Below are 13,696 nucleotides of genomic sequence, written 5' to 3' on the forward strand. Positions count from 1 at the left end.
AGATCTGGTGGACTAGCTGATGAAACATAAAGCGAAATCTTATAAGGGATTTGTCTTTCCTGTTAAAAAGACACCTGAACAGTTGCTCTTCCACCCCTGAACATCATCTTCTGTGCATGTGATGCTCAGATCTGTGACAGCCATTTTGTAAGGTAGACAGTGGCTTCACTGAGGACAAAGTCAACCACATCCTAAGTGACACATGGTATACTGAGTTCACAGTATTGTGATATAAGGTTTACTATTCCACTTTTATCAGGTCATTAATTTTTCTATTTACCACCCCAAAATATACTGTATGCCAGGTAAAGGGGAAAATGGCAGTTTTTCACCTCCTAGAAGATAAGTTCCAATAAGGAAGACAGAGAATAAACCATTAGGTACATGCAGAAAATTCAGAGTGCAATGGGAATGTGACCTAATCTTCAGTGCAATGAATGTTTTTCTGCGAGAATGAAAAGTGTAAGCTAAATTTGAAGGATGAAAAAGAGTTGGCTAGAACAAAAAATAGCAAAGACTTGCCAGAAAAAAATTGTTAACGTATGTAACATGTAACAGAGCAGAGAACACATGCTAGGAAGTTAATAGAGACCAGTGTGCCTGCAGCACAAAGAACAAGAGGTGGCAGCCATACAGGCTGGAGAAGAAATTGGTCATGGGCAATATGAGAAAGTTATGGCCCATATTAGAGGTTTTCAATTTTATCCAAAAGTATACACAAGTTTATTGAGGTTTTAAAGCTCACCCTTTACATTTTCAGATTAACATTTTTAAAAGATCATTCTGACTGCAATGTGAAGAATGGATTAGATAGGGACTAACGTGGAAGCCAAGAGCTCAGTAAAGAGGCACATAGCAGGTAAGGGAGAGATGGAGTGGCTTTCAGTGGGGCGGTGGCAGTGGCATTGAAACCTGGAAATGCACCGTATTTGGCTGTGTATAACATGCATTTCTTTGCCCAAATTTTTTGGGGAAAATAGGGATGTGCATTATATACAGATAAGTACTAATTTCATATCTATATGTTTTCAGTCCTTTTATTTACACTTACAAGTTAAAAGCATATTGTAGAAAGCAATAATGATACCCATATGCAAAATAATACCCTGGAATATGATCATTGGTTTTGTTTCTAAATATAAATAAATACATACATACATACATACATTAAAAATTAAAATGAAAGATTTCTCTTCTGAAAGTTTGGGTGTGCATTATACATGAAAAAATACAATGACTAGTCAGCGATACAGTGAATGTGAGGTTTGAGCTAGAACCTGAAATGATCCTTAAGAATCTGAAAGGGAAAAGGACAGAGGAAATTTTTGACAGAATTCCTTTTCGGGGTTGGGACAGGAAGTGAGTACATGTAAAATACTGTAAAACAAGTTCCAGATAAAAGTTAATGTACTTTTAACCTAATTTTATAATATTTGATACTTTTATACATCCCACATTTTGTACCACCTATAATTTCTATTTTTTCCAAAGGAAAGGTTTAATGTTTTTTTTTTGGTGGGGGGAATGTAATAGTACTCAATAAAGCATTTTTGTAGGACACATAATTTACAAACTTACAATCTTTTATGTGATTCTATTTCGCTAGTTGAAACACATGGTTAATTGGTATAACTGTATGATTTACTACTCCTAGCTATCCATGCTTTCTCATATAGGGTACTAAATAATATCCCTCGAATTTGTTTTGAGAAATTCAAAGCAAATCATACATCAAATCCAGCTATACATTTTTGTGCACTTGTTTCTGTTCTTGACTAGCTTTACTTCAATCATAAGTTAAACGATCTATATTTAAATAATTTTGGCTCCCTTTCTGACTTCCAACTCAGTAATTAGAGATTGCTTATTTTACTCATCTTAAATAAATAACACAAAGATTATATACATTCTCAGAAACTAAAAGCACTTTATGCAAGAGTGGTCTTCAATTCAGCAGACTATTTTACTAATGGAGGACAATTTTTTGTGAAAGTAACCATGTAATATATAATTAAATTCCATTTAACTAAAAGGAATAAAGCCTCTTTAGATTTTTGTTGAAGCAATAACAGTATTAAATGGTCTAAGTTATGTGTTATTTTACTTAGAAATGTAAATATTTGTGCCCTTGAATAGATTTAAAAAGAAGACTCAAAAGCAAATCCTATGCTATTTCTTGATCAAATCACTTCACTTTATTTTAACAAATAGCAATTAAATTCAGTATTATTTACTTAGGTTAAAAAGTAATCATTATATCTTGTTGTTCCAAAACCTTCAAGATTTTTACATTTATTTGGATTAAGAAACTATAAAATATTTTCTTAATGCAATCTTTCTTATCATTTTTTAAATTGTTTTTCTATTACAGTTGTTCCAACTTTCCCCCTTTACCCTTCTCCACCCATTCCAAACCCCTGCCTCACAGTCAATTCCTTGGACACTGTTGTCCATGTTCATGGGTCATTCATACAATGTTCTTTGACTAGTCCCTTTCCATCTTTCCACTATTACCCCCCTTTTCCTACTCCCCTCTTATCTGGTCAGTGTCAGTATGTTCCATGTTTCCATGCCTGTGGTTATATTTTGTTTGTTAGTTATTTTGTTCATTAGATCCTTCTTATAGGTGAGATCATATGGTATTTGTCTTTCACTGACTGGCTTATCTCACTTAGCATAATATTCTCCAGTTCTATTCATGCTATTGTAAAAGGTAGGAGCTCCTTCATTCTTTCTGCTGTGTAGTATTCCACCGAGTAAATGTACAACAGTTTTTTCATTCACTCATTTATTGATGAGAACTTATGCTGTTTCCAACAGTTGGCTACTGTATATAGTGTTGCTATTAACACAGGGTGCATGAGTTCTTTTGAATTGATGTTTCAGAATTCTTAGGGTATATTCCCAGGAGGGGAATCTCTGGATCAAATGGCAGTTCCATTTTTAGGTTTTTGAGGAGATTCCATACTGTTTTTCACAGTGGTTTCACCAGTCTGCATTCCCACCAACAGTGCACTAGGGTTCCCTTTTCTCCACGTCTTCGCCAGCACTTGCTGTTTGTTGATTTATTAATGATAGCCATTCTGACAGGGGAGAGGTGATATATCATTGTGGTTTTAATTTGCATCTCTCTGGCTAATGGTGTTGAGCATCATATGTCTAAAGACTAACTGTATGTTCCCCTTGGAGAACTGTCTATTTTAGGTCCTTTTATTTGGATAGTTTATCTTCCTGGTGTTGAGTCATATGAGTTATTTATATATTTTGGAGATCAAACCCTGTCTGATGTAACATTGGCAAATATGTTCTACTATATGGTCAGTTCCTTTTTCATTTTGCTGATGGTTTATTTAGCCATGTAAAGGCTTTTTAGTTTGCTCTAGTACCATTTGTTAATTTTTTTCTTTATTTCTCTTGCCTTAGGAGACATATCAGCAAATAGATGCTATGTGGGATATCTGAAAATTTTCTGCTTGCGTTTTCCTCTAGGACTTTTGTGGTGTCATCACTAATATTTGAGTCTTTTATCCATTCGGAGTTTTTCTGGTGTATAGTGAAATTTGGTGGTCTACTTTTATTTATTTATTTATTTATTTATTTATTTATTTATTTATTTATTGCATATACCATTCCAGTTCTCCCAACATCATTTTTGAAATTTTTTCTAATTTTTTTCAATAACATTTATTGAAGAAGCCATTTTTGCTCTATTGTATGTTCCTGCCCCTTGTCAAATATTAATTGACCATAGAGAGATGGGTTTATTTCTGAGCTCTCTATTCTGTTCCATCAATTTGTGTGTCTGTTCTTATGACAATAACAGAATGTTTTGATTACAGTGACCTTGTAGTATAGCTTGATATCATATATTGTATTCTTCTTTCTCAAGACTGCTGAGGCTGTGTGGGGTTTCTTTGGGTTCCATATACATTTTTAAAATATTTGTTCTAGATCTTTGAAATATGCTCTTGGTATATTAATAGTAATTATATTAAATCTATAGATTGCTTTGGGTAATATGGGATTTTTAATGATGGGCAACTCATGAACATGGTACATGCTTCCATTTATTTGTATTTTCCTTAATGTCTTTCTTTAGTATTCTATATTTTTATGAGCACAGCTCTTTTACCTCCTTGGTTAAATTTATTTCTAGGTACTTTATTTTTCTTGTTGCTATAGTACTGGGATTTTTCTCTAGTTTCTCTTTCTGATATTTCATTGCTGGTGTTGATTTCTGAATATTGGCATTGTATCCCACTATTTTGTCCAATTCATTTATTAGGTTGAGTAGTTTTTTGTTGGAGACTATAGGGTTTTCAATGTACACTATCATGTCATCTGCAAATAATGACAATTTTGCTTCCTCCTTTCCAAATTGGATGCTTTTTTATTTCTTTTTCTTGTTTGATTGCTATGGCTAGAATTTCTAGTACTATATTGAATAATAGTAGTGAAAGCAGACACCCTTGTCTTGTTCCTGACCATTTGGGGTAAGATTTGAGTTTTTGCCTGTTGAGTATAATGTTGACTATAAGTTTCTTCTATATGGGCTTTATTATGTTGAGTTATGCTCCCTCTATTCCCACTTTGCTGAGTGATTTTTACCATAAATAGGTGCAGGATGGCTTTGATTTTGAAGTTTATTTTATCTGATATAGTATTGTCTGTGTAGATATTTTGTTCTGAGGTTAGTCTCTTGTAGGCAGCATATATGTGGGTTGTATTTTCTTATCCATTCAGCTACCCTATGTCTTCTGATTGGAGCATTTAATGCATTTATGTTTAAGGTTATTACTGATAAGTACTTATTCATTGCCATTTTTACATTGCCTATGTTCCTCTCTCTCTCTCTCTCTTTCTATTTCTTCTCTTTTTTATAGCAGTCCCTTTAGGATCTCTTGCAGTGCTGGCTTGGTAGAGGTGTACTTTTTAAGTCTTCTTTTGCCTGGGAAGCTTTTTATTTCATCTTTCATTTTAAATGAGAGCCTTGCTGTCTATAGGAGACCCACCTCAAAATGAACAATCTCTATGGGTTGAAAGTGAAAAAATGAAAAAATATTCCAAGCAAATGGACACAGAAAGAGAGCTGGGGTAGCAATACTTATATCAGAAAAAATATAATCTAAAACAAAAGCCATAAAAAGGGGCAAAGAAGGTCACTACATAGTACTTAAGGGAGTAATCCAATAGGACAATATAACCCTGGTGAACATATGTGTACCCAACATAGGAGCACCTAAATATATAAAGAAAATCTTGGAGGTCTTAAAGAAAGATATTTACAACAACAGAGTCATCATAGGGGATTTTAACATCCCACTGTCAACAATGGATAGATCTACCAATTGATATCTACCAATATCAGCAATGATATTGTGGCATTGAATGACACTCTAGTCAGGGCTGTCCAACCCAGAGGCCATGAGCTGCATTTGGCCCAGGATAACTATGAATGCAGCCATGCAAGACATTGTAAATATACTTAAAACCTTTTTCTTCTCAGCAGTTTTCAATAGTGTTTGTATATTTCATGTGTGGCCCAAGACAACTCTTCTTCTTCCAGTGTGGCCCAGAGATGCCAAAAGGTTGGACACCCATGCTGGATCAAATTGAATTAATTAATATATATAGAAAATTTCACCCCAAATAAGAAAAATATACATTCTTTTGAAGTGCACATGGAACACTTTCAAAGATAGACCATATGGTAGGACACAAAACAAGCCTCGACAAATTTAAGAAAATTGAGATTATATCAAGTGTCTTCTCAGATCACAGTAGCTTAAAACTAGAAACCAACCTCAGTGAAAAAACTCAAAAACATTCAAATAGATGGGGATGGAATAGCTTATTATTAAATAATAAGTGGGTTAAAATGAGATCAAGGAAGAAATCAAAAAGTATCTGGAAACAAATGAAAATGAACATATAACAACACAAAACCTATGGGACACCACAAAGTCATTACTGAGAAGGAAGTTCATAGTAATACAGGCCTACCTGAAGAAGACAGAAAATTTTCAAATAAACAACCTAACCCTACATCTATAAGAACTAGAGGAACAACAACAAATAAAGCTCAGAGTGAGTAGAAGAAAGGAAATAATCAAGAATGGAGCAGAATTAAAGGACATAGAGACTAAAAGAACAATTCAAAGGATCAATAAATCTTGCAGCTGGTCCTTTGAAAGATAAATGCAATCAACAAGCCTTTAACCAAACTCATCAAGAAAAAAAGAGAGAGGACCCAAGTAAATAAAATCAGAAATGAAAATCACAACCCATACCACAGAAATACAAAGGATTGTGAGATATTACTATGGACAACTATATGCCAAGAAATTGGACAAAGTGGGCAAATTTCTAGAAACATATAATCTTCCAAAACTGAATCAAGAAGAAGCAGAAAGTCTGTACAGACCAATAACAACTAGTACAATTGAAGCAGTAATCAAAACACTCCTGGCACACCAAAGCTCTGAACCAGACGGCTTCACAGCCAAATTCTGCTTCCACATTTTTATTTCAGAGTTAGTTTTTTTTACACCTTTTTAAATTTAATTATCGTTAAGTACAGTTTTCTGTCTTTTACTCCCATCCCAGCCCACCCCCAGTGCTCCCCACCTCCCTCCCATTCCACGCCCTTAGTTTTTGTCCATGTGCCCTTTATACACTTGTTCCTGTGAATATTTCAGAGTTAGTTTAAATAACCGAGGATATTATTGCAACAACACAACCATCACCAAAATTGAATCACTTTGTTCCCCACGCTACCAATTTTGTTGAAGCCACTGTTACATCTTGGTTGGATTATTACATTGCCTTTTAACTGGTCATTGATTTTATTGCCCTTGGACACCAACAGTTTATTTTCAAGTGGATAACCGAAATAATCCCATAGAAACTTAAAGCACATCCTGATTTCTCTGCCTAAAACCTTCTGCAGGCTCCCATTTCACTCTGGGTAACAACCAGGCCCTTAAAATCAGCCTGTAGGTCTTTTCTCTGACATTTCAGTCAGGCTCTGGCCTTTGGGCCCTAGCACTTGATGTTCTGTGTGGCTGAACCGCTCTTTCTCCGGGTATCTTTATGGCTTACATCTCCCTGGATTGTAGATATTTACTCAGAGGTATTTCAGTGACTTTCCTGAGTCACATTATTTAAAATCACAATTTTCTATCTATCCTGGTAGTTCCTATGTCATTATCATTTATTATTCTTTCTCTGTGGCATTAGGGCATGCTGTGTGCATTTATTTATTTATGTCTCTTCACCTGAAAATCAACCATTAAATGGAGAAAATTTTGTCTTTTTTCTAACTGCCCCATTTTCAATGTCTAGACTAGCATCTGTCACACTCTCAATAAATATTTGCTGAGTAAATGATTTGATATCAACGGGAAAGAGTGACAATTAGAATACTAGCAGAGAAGCATACGCTTCCATTAAAATGACTATTATCAGCTTTTAAATGTAATTGGACAAAGTTCATCTACCTACCTCTATTCACTGTCATAAAGATTTTCTTTCATTGAATAATTGTTTCTTTCCCCTCCCCAATAATTTAGAAAAACAGAGCAAAAACAAATAAATAATCACAGTACACATGTTACCACAAAACAGAAACATTTTCTTAGCACTCCTCTTCCTTGCAAAAATGAATATGCATTCAATGCTTATGAACACAGAGACTCTTCCACTTCAAAAGTAATTTTACAACATGAACATGTAATCAGTTCACCTAGACCAGTCAACCTGAAGTCTAACAAAGTAATGGTAGAAAGGAGTATTTCTAAAGCTTATAAACTATAACTAAAGAAGCAGATACCATCCTTGTTTTTCTTTGATAAAATCTTCTCCCTCTCCAGTCTACATTCATTTTCTGGATATTGGCTGTCTTTTATTTCTTGATTCATTTTGCAAGTTCATTTTTTTCTCTTCTATGGATTTTCTCATGCATGTAACAGACAATGTTTTCTGAACATTCATCATATATTCTGTAACAACTTATTCACTTCCCTCTGTTTTGATATTTTAACTTCAATAGTAACTGAAAGACTGTTCAGTTGAGGTGTCAGCATAAAGATTAACGATTTAAGCTAAAAGATTGAGTATATTCTAAGGCAGAAATTGCCTGGATACCATGCAAATTGCTTCTAAATTTCTTTGGAGGTGAAACTGTAACTTTCACCTATCATTTGAAAGCCTAATAATTTTTGATCATTTACATTTCAGAAAAATAGAAACTAGAGAAGTGAGCCACCATTTTATTCTATAGTTAGTAAACATCTGTCTGTCATCCCCAGTCATGACACCATTTGCATGTTATAGAGGTTGTGCTCTAGGAACACATTTCCTTCAAGCAGAACTCCAGTGAAGGGTGGCCTAGGCTGCTGGGTCGGCAGAATGAATATTCGTTAGACCTCATTGAAAGAGAAGACTTATGAAAGAAGGAGGAATATATATATAAATCTCTTTTAAAACATTGCCCCTGAATGTAAATGATAATGTTTGAAAAGTGAACAGAGAAAATAAAACCCAGAGACAAAGAAACAGAACTTTTAATAATCTAATGAAATTAGCTATTGCTAAGAAATGATGGCAATGTCTAGATAGAGCAGCAGCTGCGAAGCTTAGACACAATGAGCCTCAAGGTGAGTGAATTGTCATTCCAGATGAGGGAGGAAAGGTCTAGCCTGTACAAGGCAAATAGGTCCCCAAATCTTTCTTTGGTCATGTATGTCCATATTGAAGTTCTACTAAATAGACAATAGTCTTTTTTATACCATTATTTCTAAACACTTTTTCTCTCCTCCTCTTTTTCTCTCTCCTTCCCCTCTTCTTCCCTTTCTTGTCTCCCACCTCTATTCTGCCTTTCATTCCTTCCTTCTTTTAGGAAAAAAGTCAACAATGTATAGTGCCACTAAAGACCAAACAGTGTTCTAGGTGTTAGGGACACAGAAATGAGTTGTAGATGTTAGAGCTGGGAGCAAACATGAAGATAATTCATTGAATCCTCATTTTATACTTGATCATTTTTAGTCTCTTACAATTAGATGTCTAAGATCACTCCTTTAATTAAATGGCAAAAACTATAGTACTACAAACTAAGACGTCTTAGGTCTGGTACTATTCATTTTTTTCCTAAAGCATGCTGCTTTCAGTGAAAAGAAAGCTTTTAAATAAATGGCCAAATACGAGTGTAAAGTGAAGAAAAGATTTTAAGATTCTAAGCTCAACTATGCAATTAAAATCTTACATTTTTGTTTTGACATTCAAAGGTGAAGTTCAAATCCAAGATGTCTATTGTTTGAGTGTTTATGCTTTTTTCCTGCTTAACATAATGGCATTATTTAGTTTCAGAAATAGGAAGTGAAAAACTATTTTTTCTAATTAGAATCACAAACATAAAAGTACGTGTTCCATACTTACTAAAGTAGAAAGCTTTTGACCGATACACTCCAGGAAATTCTTTTCTAAATTTAATTTACCTATTTGTTTTTTACTTAAGCATCTAATTTTACCTGCAGGTTTACACAGGTGGACATTTGCTACAAAAAAAGAATTGAATCTGAATGTGATAACAATTTGAAATGTGAATGCCAGTACTTGAAAGGTCAAGACAAAGACTGAAACAAAGTTGAGTGACAGATGTAGTGAAGTAGGTTGAAAGAACACCAAGGACTTACGGGGAACCTACTGTAGGATGATCTTACAAAACAGAACCATAGACCCTTCATGGACTAAATTCATTTTATTTAATAGGTCTTCACTACTTAATAAAGGATGAAATAAATAATTGTTATTTATATTATGAGGAAAATTGTTCACATTTTATTTTTTAAATTTTTTATTATACTTTGCCATTACCATGTAGCCCTCTTATACTCTCCTCCATTCCCACAATCACCACACTGCCATCCGGGCCCATGAATCCTTTTTCCTTTTTGCTTAATCCCTCCACCCCCAATCTTCTCCCCTTAGCTGTCATCCTGCTCTCTATCTATGAGTCTATTTCTATTTTGCTTATTAGATCAGTTTGTTCATTAGATCCCACATATGAGTGATATCATATAGTACTTGTCTTTGTCTGACTGGCTTACTTCATTTATTACAGTGTTCTCCATACTGTCACAGTGGGTAAAACTTTCTTTTTTATGGCCAAGTAGAATTCCATTGTATAAATGTCTCATAGTTTTACCCATTCATCTATTGATGGACACTTGGATTGCTCCCATGTCTTGAAGATTGTAAATAATGCTGCAATAAACACAGGGGTGCTTATGTTTTTCAAATTAGTTTGGGTTCCTTCAAATATATTCACAGAAGTAGGATCACAAACAACCCAATTAAAAAATGGGCAAAAGGACCTTCTCCAACAGTCATTTCTCCAAAGACACAAACAGATGGCCGATAGATACATGAAAAGATGCTCAATGTCACTAATCATCAGAGAAATGCAAATTAAAACCACAATGAGATACCATCCCACAACCTGTCAGAATGGCTGTCATCAATAAATCAACTAACAACAAGTGCTGGTGAGGATGTGGAGAAAGGGGAGCCCTTTTGCACTGTTGGTGAGAATAAAGGTTGGTGCAGCCACTGTGAAAAGCAGTATGGAGATACCTCAAAAAATTAAAATGGAAATTGTTCACATCTTTAACCTAATTAAAGATAATTCAGATACAAGTTATACCATTTTTGAAATAATAATTAAAATATGGGAGCATAAATTAATAATCATTTGACATGTGTTTAAAATGAATTGCAGTCATTTCAAAAAAGCACATGTCATTATTTGGTTGACTTTGTACCACTGCATGACAATAGAGGGGTTACTTTCTCCTTACTATTCTGGTGCCATACCAGCTATTCACAAAAGAGTCTCAAACATATTACTTATTAGCATGTAATATGAAAGTTTATTTACAAAATATGATTTGCTGCCCCACTAAAAACACTATAGAAGTTTATCAGATATACAGTATTTAATTAGGTCATTAAAAAAAACTGATTCCTATTCTCTTCAACCCTACCTTTGCTGTTGCCCTAGATTATTGAAAGAAATCTAATTTTCATAACAGTTGAGGTGAACAGTTACTTGTCATCTCATTTCCTGCCTCCATTTTTACCTCTGCCCTCAGCAAGATGTCTACACCTGCACCATTGACATCCTACTTCTCATTTCACAGATAGTTTCCCTTTCAATATTTCACAGCACTTGAAATAATTACTAACACTTTGCCAATCACCCTGGGCATGGTAAACTATGGCTGCTGAGACAAATTTGCTGTAGACTTATTTTTTTCAGCTGACAGTTAAAATGTTTTTCATTTATAAAGGATTGTTACCAAAGAGAAAGAGAAATAAAAATGTGAGACAGAAATCATACGTGGCCTATAAAACCAAAAATATTTACTGTCACCTTCTCTAGAGCTTCATCACACAGCTTGTCATTAAGTTAAAAGTTCATTTTTTTTTAAAGAAAGGACCACATGACTAAAAACCAAGAGAGAAAACAAACAATTAAAACAGATGTAGAACTGATTCATACATTGGAGTTAGCTGAGGAAAATGTTTAAATCTTTATGATTAATATGCTCATGAAATTAGAGAATAAGATGAAAACACAAATGGTGAACTGAAGATATTCACAGAAAAAGAATCTAGTGGGAATTCTAGAGATGGAACTCTCTACAAAGATTTTGACAACACGTTGTAGCAGGATTAGTGAATCATACAGAATATAAGACACTAGAAAATACGCCCATTGAAAGGTCAAACACATGGGGACAGAAGGTTTGACTTCGGGTGAAGGACAGGCAGTGCGATATACAGATGATGTATCATAGAACTGTACACTTGGAACCTGTATCATTTCACCAGCCATCATCACTCTAGTAAATTTAGTTAAAATAATGATAAAGAAAATAAGCTTACTGAGCCATAGCAGGGAAACATGTAAAACATGTAGAAGAGCGTTTAAGAAATGTAGACCAGAATTAATAGGATTAAACTAACTTAAATTGCAATCCCAGAGAAAGTAAAGTAAAGAAAGAATGAGCAGTAGCAAACTTCAAGAAATAACCAGTAAGAATTTCTCAAATTTATGAAAGGGATGTAGCTCTGGATAGAGATCTAAAAAAGATCTGGCAAGGTTTGGGCTGAGTTATGATCTTTACATGAATAAAGAACACTAAAACCTACACAAGGACTTAGAGCTCCTGCAAAGGAGTAGGACAATTCCCAAGCATTGGAACAGCAATGATAGATCTCCATCCCCATAACCTCAAAATACCTATTACAAATATCTCTGTTTTTAAGAAGGTAGAAGATAACATGAGTACAAGAAAAAAAGAAACAAGAAAAATTAAAAATTCTAGATATAAAAATGCAATGTATAAACTTAAAAATATACTGGTTGGAATTAATAAATTATTGCAGAACAAAAGATCAGTGAACTTCAAAACACTGGAAGAGAACATACTGAAATTAAAGCATGTGTTTACACAAAAATTCTCTAACATAGACTATATGAAGGGGCATTAAGCAAGTCTTTATAAATATAAGAGGATTAAAATTATACAAAATGTAATATCTGAACACAATGGAATTATACTTGAAATCAATAACAAAAATATTTTTGAAAAAATAACCAAATATTTAGGAATTAACAGCTTTTACATAAAGACAAAAGAATAAGACAAATTAGACAATATTTTGAAGACTGAAAATATAAGCAACATTTGAAGGAGGTAGCTAAAACAGTGCTTGGAGGAAAATTTAGGCCAATTAATGCTTTGAATAATAAATAGGAATGATCTTGAAACAATATTAGTGGCTTCTAACTAAATTTTTGCAAAAAAGAAAGCAAAATTAAAGTAAACAAAATGAGAAAATAATGAAGAACAGAAATAAATAAAATGAAAACTAGGAAATTAGTAATAATTACTGTTTCCAAAAGCTGTTTCTTTGAAAAGCTCAATAAAGTTAATAAACTTCTGCCCAACCTGATTAAGAAAAAAGAGATACCAATTATTAATATCAAATATAAAGGGGTATATATAGCTTATTTAGGAATTAAAAACATTATGCAGTAATCTTGCAATTTTTTGCCCACAACCCCTACAAGCTAGATGAAATGCACAGTTCAATGATGAAATGTCACCTACTACCAGACTCACCCAAGAGAAAGATAACCCGTAAAACTTTTTATCTATCAAAACTATAGACATAATACTAAAGCTTTCCACAAAGAAAACTTGGGTCCCAGATATCTTCATTACTGAATTCCACCAAACATTGAGGCAAAAATAATATTAATTTTGTATAGTGTTCATTTTGTATAGTGTTCTCAGAAGAGAAGAAAACAATTCTTAAATCACTTTATGATTTCTATATTACTTATTAAAGTCAGAGAATAACATAACAGAAATACTGTACTACAATGGCCTTCATGAACAGGTAAAATAAAAATAAATAAATAAATAAAAGTCCTTAAGTTTCAGAAAATATAAAAAGAATACTACATGGTGAAAACCAGATTCATCACAGTGCTGCTAAACCAATTTAACACTGCAGTGTGTGGGTACATATGTAACAATAGGCTCAATGGGGTGGGGAGGAAAAAAAACTAATTTGTAGCACTTCCCAATTTTTGTGGTGTAATTCTCAACACGGACAACTTCTT

This window comes from Sturnira hondurensis, unplaced genomic scaffold, assembly GCF_014824575.4.
Source record: "Sturnira hondurensis isolate 20B ecotype Veracruz unplaced genomic scaffold, ASM1482457v3 Scaffold0004136, whole genome shotgun sequence".
In the NCBI taxonomy this organism is placed as follows: Eukaryota; Metazoa; Chordata; class Mammalia; order Chiroptera; family Phyllostomidae; genus Sturnira; species Sturnira hondurensis.